The sequence below is a fragment of the Pseudophryne corroboree genome, chromosome 8 (genome assembly GCF_028390025.1).
Source record: "Pseudophryne corroboree isolate aPseCor3 chromosome 8, aPseCor3.hap2, whole genome shotgun sequence".
Taxonomy (NCBI): Eukaryota; Metazoa; Chordata; class Amphibia; order Anura; family Myobatrachidae; genus Pseudophryne; species Pseudophryne corroboree.
The window spans coordinates 379,433,292-379,440,537 of NC_086451.1; positions in this window are offsets into that span (position 1 = coordinate 379,433,292).

Below are 7,246 nucleotides of genomic sequence, written 5' to 3' on the forward strand. Positions count from 1 at the left end.
AACGTTCCCCCTCGCCGATTTTTCAAATCGGCCTTACCAGCTTCTTTTCCGGACAGGGAGGTAGTATGCGACACAATACAAAAGTTGTGTCAAAATCAGGTCATTATCAGGGTTCCCCGTCACAACAGAGAGAAGGCTTTTATTCAAGCCTGTTTGTGGTTCCGAAGCCGGACGGTCGGTCAGACCAATCCTGAACCTAATATCCCTCAATTTCTACCCAAGAAAATTCAAATTCAAGATGGAGTCTCTCCGAGCAGTGATCTCCAGTCTGGAGGAAGGGGATCTTATGGTGTCGTGGACATAAAGGATGCCTACTTACATGTTCCCATTTATCCTCCGCAGCAGGCTTACCTGAGGTTTGCAATTCAGGATTGTCATTACCAATTTCAGACGCCGTTTGGTGAAAATCCTCGGAGCCGTGGACAGACCAAAGTGATGGCAGAAATGTTGGTTCTCCTTCACAAGCAAGGAGTCACAATTATCCCGTACTTGGACGATCTCCTGATAAAGGTGAGATCCAGGGACCAACTGGTGCAGAACGTTACACTCTACCTGGCAGTTCTGCAACAACATGGTTGGTTTCTAAACTTGCCAAAATCACAGTTGATTCCGACGTCACAGCTGTCAATTTTGGGAATGATTCTGGGCAAAGAAATACAGAGTTTTTCTTCCAGTGGAAAAGGCTCTGGAAATTCAGAGCCTGGTCAAACAAATTTTGAAACCAGCAAGAGTGTCAATCCATCAATGAACTCGTTTGCTGGGGTAGATGGTGGCGGCCTACGAGGCCATTCAGTTTGGCAGGTTCCATGCCAGAGTGTTCCAGTGGGACCTGTTGGACAGGTGGTCCAGATCCCACCTGCACATGCACTGAAGAATAATTCTGTCTTCCAAGACCAGAATCTCACTCCTGTGGTGGCTGCACAGCTCTCACCTCCTAGAGGGGCGCAGGTTCGGGATCCAGGACTGGATCCTAGTAACCACGGATGTGAGTCTCCGAGGCTGGAGGGCAGTCACACAAGGGGAAAACTTCCAGGGAACATGGTCAAGCCAGGAGACTTGTCTACACATAAACGTTCTGGAGTTAAGGGCCATTTACAACGGCCTTCTTCAGCCGGAACATCTGCTTCGCAATCTGCCCGTCTTGATCCAGTTGGACAATATAACAGTAGTGGCGTACATAAACCGCCAGGACGGAACAAAAAGCAGAGCGGCAATGGCGGAGGCCACAAAAGTTCTCCGCTGGGCGGAAAGGCATACAAGCGCCCTGTCAGCAATCTTCATTCCAGGAGTGGACAACTAGGAAGCAGACTTCCTCAGCAGACACGATCTCCATCCAGGAGAGTGGGGTCTTCATCAAGAGGTCTTCACAGAAGTGACAGGTCTTTGGGGAATTCCTCAAATAGACATGATGGCGTCTCGTCTCAACAAGAAACTTCAGAGATATTGTTCCAGGTCGAAGGAGCCTCAAGCAATAGCAGTGGACGCCCTAGTGACACCATGGGTGTTTCAGTCAGTGTATGTATTCCCTCCGCTTCCTCTCATTCCAAAGGTGCTAAAGATCATAAGAAGAACAAAGGTTCAGGCGATCCTCATTGTTCCAGACTGGCCAAGGAGGGCTTGGTATCCAGATCTTCAGGAGTTACTCATAGGAGATCACTGGCCTCTTCCTCTACGAGAGGATCTGATGCAACAGGGGCCGTGCGTGTATCAAGACTTACCGCGGCTGCGTTTGACGGCTTGGCGGTTGAATGCCAGATCCTAGCTCGAAAGGGTATTCCCAGTGAAGTCATTCCCACACTTCTTCAGGCTAGGAAAGGAGTAACGTCTAAACATTACCACCGTATTTGGAGAAAATATGTGTCTTGGTGTGAATCCAAAAAGGCTCCTACGGAAGAATTTCAGTAAGGACATTTTCTCCATTTTCTACAAGCTGGTGTGGATGCGGGCTTAAAGTTGGGCTCAGTTAAAGTACAAATTTCAGCCTTATCGGTTTTCTTTCAAAAACAATTGGCCTCCCTTCCAGAAGTTCAGACTTTCGTGAAAGGCGTGTTGCACATCCAACCTCCATTTATGGCACCATGGGATCTTAACGTGGTGTTGCAGTTCCTTCAATCACATTGGTTTGAACCTTTACAGAAGGCGGAGTTGAAATTCGTCACTTGGAAAGGGGTCATGCTGTTGGCCTTGTCATCCGCAAGGCGGGTATCTGAGTTAGCGGCTTTGTCTCACAAGAGCCCTTGTTTGATCTTCCATGAAGACAGAGCAGAGTTTCATCGTATCATAAGGACCAACCTATTGTGGTGCCAGTGGCTACTGACGCCTTGGTGGAGTCGAAGTCTCTCGATGTGGTCAGAGCTTTAAAAGTTTATGTCGCCAGAACGGCTCAGATTAGGAAAACGGAGGCTCTGTTTGTCCTGTATGATCCCAACAAGATTTGGGCTCCTGCTTCCAAGCAGACTATTGCACGCTGGATCTGTGCTACGATTCAGCATGCTCATTCTACGGCTGGATTGCCTTTACCGAAATCGGTGAAGGCCCATTGTACCAGAAAGGTGGTCGCGTCCTGGGCGGCTGCCCGGGGGGTTTCAGCATTACAACTTTGCCGAGCAGCTACTTGGTCAGGTTCAAACACTTTTGCAAAGTTTTACAAGTTTGATACCCTGGCCGAGGAGGACCTCATGTTTGGTCAATCGGTGCTGCAGAGTCATCCGCATTCTCCCGCCCGTTCTAGAGCTTTGGTATAAACCCCATGGTTCTAATGGTGTCCCCAGCATCATCTAGGACGTATGAGAAAATATGATTTTAATACCTACCGGTAAATCCTTTTCTCTTAGTCCGTAGAGGATGCTGGGCGCCCGTCCCAGTGCGTACTATACCTGCAGTTATTGGTTATGGTTACACACAGGTTGTGTTACGTTTATAGTCAGCCTGTTGCTGACATTGTTCATGTCGTTGACTTGAGTTCTGTTGAATGCCACGTTGTACGGCGTGTTTTAGGTGTGAGCTGGTATGTATCTCGCCTTAGTTTAACAATAAATCTTTTCCTCGAAATGTCCGTCTCCCTGGGCACAGTTCCTATAACTGGAGTCTGGAAGAGGGGCATAGAGGGTGGAGCCAGTTAACACCCTTTCAAAGTCTTAAAGTGCCCATATCTCCTGCGGATCCCGTCTATACCCCATGGTTCTATTGGTGTCCCCAGCATCCTCTACGGACTAAAAGAAAAGGATTTACGGGTAGGTATTAAAATCCTATTTGTTCCTGGTCGAGGGACCCACAGGCAGTAGTGGTAGACGCCCTGACAACTCCGTGGGTCTACCAGCTGGTTACTTGTTTCCTCCCCAAGAATTCTAAAACGAATAAAAAGAGAAAAGGTTCAAGCAATTCTCATTGCTCCGGACTGGCCGCGAAGGGCCTGGTATGCGGATCTTCTAGAGATGCTAATCGAAGATTCGTGACCTCTGCCACTTCGAGAGGATTTTCTGCAACAGGGCCCGTTCGTCTATCAAGACTTACCACGGTTACGTTTAACGGCATGGAAGTTGAACGGCTGATTCTAGCCAGGAGAGGGATCCCTGACAAGGTCATCCCGACTATGATCCAAGCCAGAAAGGGGGTAATGTCTAAACATTACCATCGTATCTGGAAGAAATATGTCTCTTGGTGCGAGAGCAGACTATATTCTGCGGTGGAGTTTCATCTGGGACGTTTCCTGCTTTTCGGCAGTCGGGAATAGATGTAGGCCATGCCTAGGCTCCATTAAAGTTCAGATTTAGGCTTTGTCCATTTTCTTTCAGAAACAATGGGCTTCTCTCCCTGAGGTCCAGATGTTCTAGAAAGGTGTTTTTCACATCCAACCTCCTTTTGTGCCTCCTACGGCACCTTGGGATCTCATTTTGGTGCTGCAGATTCCACCAATCGGACTGGTTTGAACTGTTACAGGAGGTGGACGTAAAGTACCTTACATGGAAGACCGTCACACTGTTGGCTTTGGCTTAGGCAAGATGTGTGTCGGAGCTGGGGACATTGTCTTACAATAGCCCCTACTTACTTTTCCATGAGGACAGAGCTGTACTCAGGACTTGTCAGCAATTTCTTCCTAAGGTGGTGTCCAGGTTTCACATCAACCAACTTATTGTGGTTTCCGGCTGTTACGGACACCTCTGCTACTTCAAAGTCTGAAGGGTCCTATACACTACAACGATAATGCCCGATTTCATCCGATTTCGACCTTTCGGGTTGATAAATTGGATGGAAAGTGGCAAAATGGATGTGTTTTACATCCGATCCGATGTGCGGTCCCGTGAGCATCGGATCGGAGCCCCTAGGTCGTTAGTGCTGCACTCTTGATATGTGTCGGTTCCCGCAGGCATGGCTGGGATCACATAAGATACACTGTATGCAAAAGGAGCGCATACGATGTATCCTATGCGAGGCTGCTGGGCGGTTCAAGGGAAATCTTATGCGACATGAGGGTCCGACATGTCGCTGTAGTGTATGGGGCCCTTTAGGATGTCGTAAGGGCTTTAAAGGTCTACGTGAAGAGAACAGCTTGTCACAGAAAATCGGACTCGCTGTTCGTTCTTTATGATCACAATAAAATTGGGTGCCCTGCTTCGAAGCAGTCCATTGCACGCTGGATCAGGCTCACTATCCAGCATGCTTATTTTTCGGCAGGTTTGCAGATTCCGAAATCTGTTCAAGCCCACTCTACTAAGTCGGTGGGTTCCTCTTGGGCAGCTGCCTGGGGTGTCTCGGCTTTACAGCTCTGCCGAGCAGCTACTTGGTCAGGTTCGAACACGTTTGCTAAGTTTTACAAGTTCGATACTTTGGCCTCTGAGGACCTTCAGTTTGGTTAATCAGTTCTGCAGGGACCTCAGCACTCTCCCACCCGGTTTGGGAGCTTTGGTACTTCCCCATGGTACTAAATGGATTCCCAGTCAGAGAGACGTAAGAGAAAATAGATTTCAATTACCTACCGGTAAATCCTTTTCTCGTAGTCCGTAGGGGATACTGGGCGTGTGCCCAGTGCTTCGTTCATCCTGCTCTGTTACTTGGTTCATTAATGTTGTTTGGTTCAGCTGTTGCTGTCCCTGTTTGCAAATTTGGTTAGCTTGGCTTTCCTCTTGTTCTGGTTGTGCTGGTTCGAGTTCTCACCACTTTCCTTTTCTATATCCTTCTCTCAAAGTATGTTCGTCTCCTCGGCACAGTTTCCTAGTCTGGTAGGAGGGTCATAGAGGAAGGAGCCAGCACACACAATCAAACTTCTGTAGTGCCCATGGCTTCTAGTGGACCCGCCTATACCCCATGGTACTAAATGGATTCCCAGTATCTCTACGGACTACGAGAAAAGGATTTAGCGGTAGGTAATTAAAATCCTATTTTTTTCTGTAGCCCTTACAACAGGCTAATACTATCTTCAGATAGCATTCGCTGCTGGGGACAAGCTCGGGAATGCTTTGCATTCCATAGCTTGGTATATTTGACAGCATCACCATCCCCATAGAAACCTATGGGAATTGCGGATGTTGTCATAAATGGCTGTAGAAGAGATGCTGCTGTTCTGCCATTATGCATTATGCATAGGGGTAATACTAAATATTTGTGGTTACCCCCCGAAAACACCTGTTTTGTGTGTGTGTGTTTTTTTTTTCTAAGCCACAAATATCTATTTGTAAATAGGCCCCAATGTGTTCAAGCCAGGTGACTGTTTCAGACTTCAGCTCCCCCAGGAGGTTGGCCATCACCTACCTGACACATGCTGCTGTTAATGAATGCCATGCATTATAAGGTAGCTTTCGATATGATCGCAGTTGCAGGGTTTTTTTTGCTTGGTATTTTTGTACACCATTTATACCTTTGTGCCCACTCTGGATCAGGCCCCTACTGTAAGATAAGCTAGATGTACACTCGCTCTGTTAGTAGTTTCTGCCAGTCTTATCTGGGCGTACTTAGTGCCCCATTATTTACATGGGGCCCCCTGCAAGGATGTAGTGTGCTCTATGTGGGATAGCCACTGGTCCGATCCCTCAGGCTAACTTCACCGCAGCTGCTAACTAGGGCTAGGACAGGCAGTTGTAGAATCAGGGTACAGAGTAATAGTCAGGGGAGGTCGCACAGTATCCAGACTAGTCAGGGCCATTAGCAAGCAAGCCATGGGAGAACATTTACTGCTGTTGTCGATAGCAACCAATCAGATTATAGCTATTATTTCTCTATTGCATCCTAGACAGAATCTGATTGGTTGCTTATGGGCAATATCTCTAATTTCCATTTTTAGGAGTATTTCACCCCATGGTCTGTAAGCAAGCTGTGGTTAGAATGGTAATAGGTACAGACTCAGAGGGCTGTAGTAATACACAGCAGAAATGTATCTGTTACTCAGGCACCATGTATATCACCTAAAATGACCCTGCTTGATGCCTACCTGAGTGTATGAAGATATAAGGAATTATATGTTGTAGAGATATAAGGGAATATATGTTGTTGCATGCTGTTGAATTAATTAAGTTAAAATAATGACTAATGAGAAGTACTAGAAATTATTTGACTACAGTTGAGCTGGTAGAAATTAGGGAAGAGGGATATAATTGCTAAATTACATAAAACAAGGAAAACAATTGATTCAAAAGTATATAAACCTAAAGGAAACCCTGTGCTAGTCGGGGCACGCAGGTATAGGTCACATATAAGATTACTGAGGATATGGCTAAATAGAGAATTTTGGCTCATCTCAATGTTGCAGAGGAAACACTACCCAGTTTTGACTTTGGAGTGCAAAAAAAGTGAAAAAGAGATGTAGGAGTCAAAGGTTATAGATCAGCCGGCGCACACAGCAGCACTGACAATATATCCCTCTCCGGCCGGAGAAGGGAACGCAGCAGCATTCACCCCAGACAGAGCGCTCATGTGACATCGCACGTGACGCGCGAACCCGGAAGCAGTAGACGGGACACGTTGACGGAGGAGACCGGCGGCTGCTGGAGCAGCGCGCGGACCGAAGGAGACGGAGGACACCAAGGAAGAGGACTGATAGCCTGAGGTGGGGAAGGAAGAGATGCGGTCACCGGCGGCAGGCAAAGACCTGCCCCCGGCGGTAAGTGCAAGACCCCCCGGCCCACGACCCCACACCTCAGTGCTGCACATGGAAGGGTACTGACAGGCGGTACGCCGCACTGGTCACACACCCCAAATACTTAAATTAGACACAGCTTCAGAGGGAACATAGGTACCCACCACTCCTATGGTA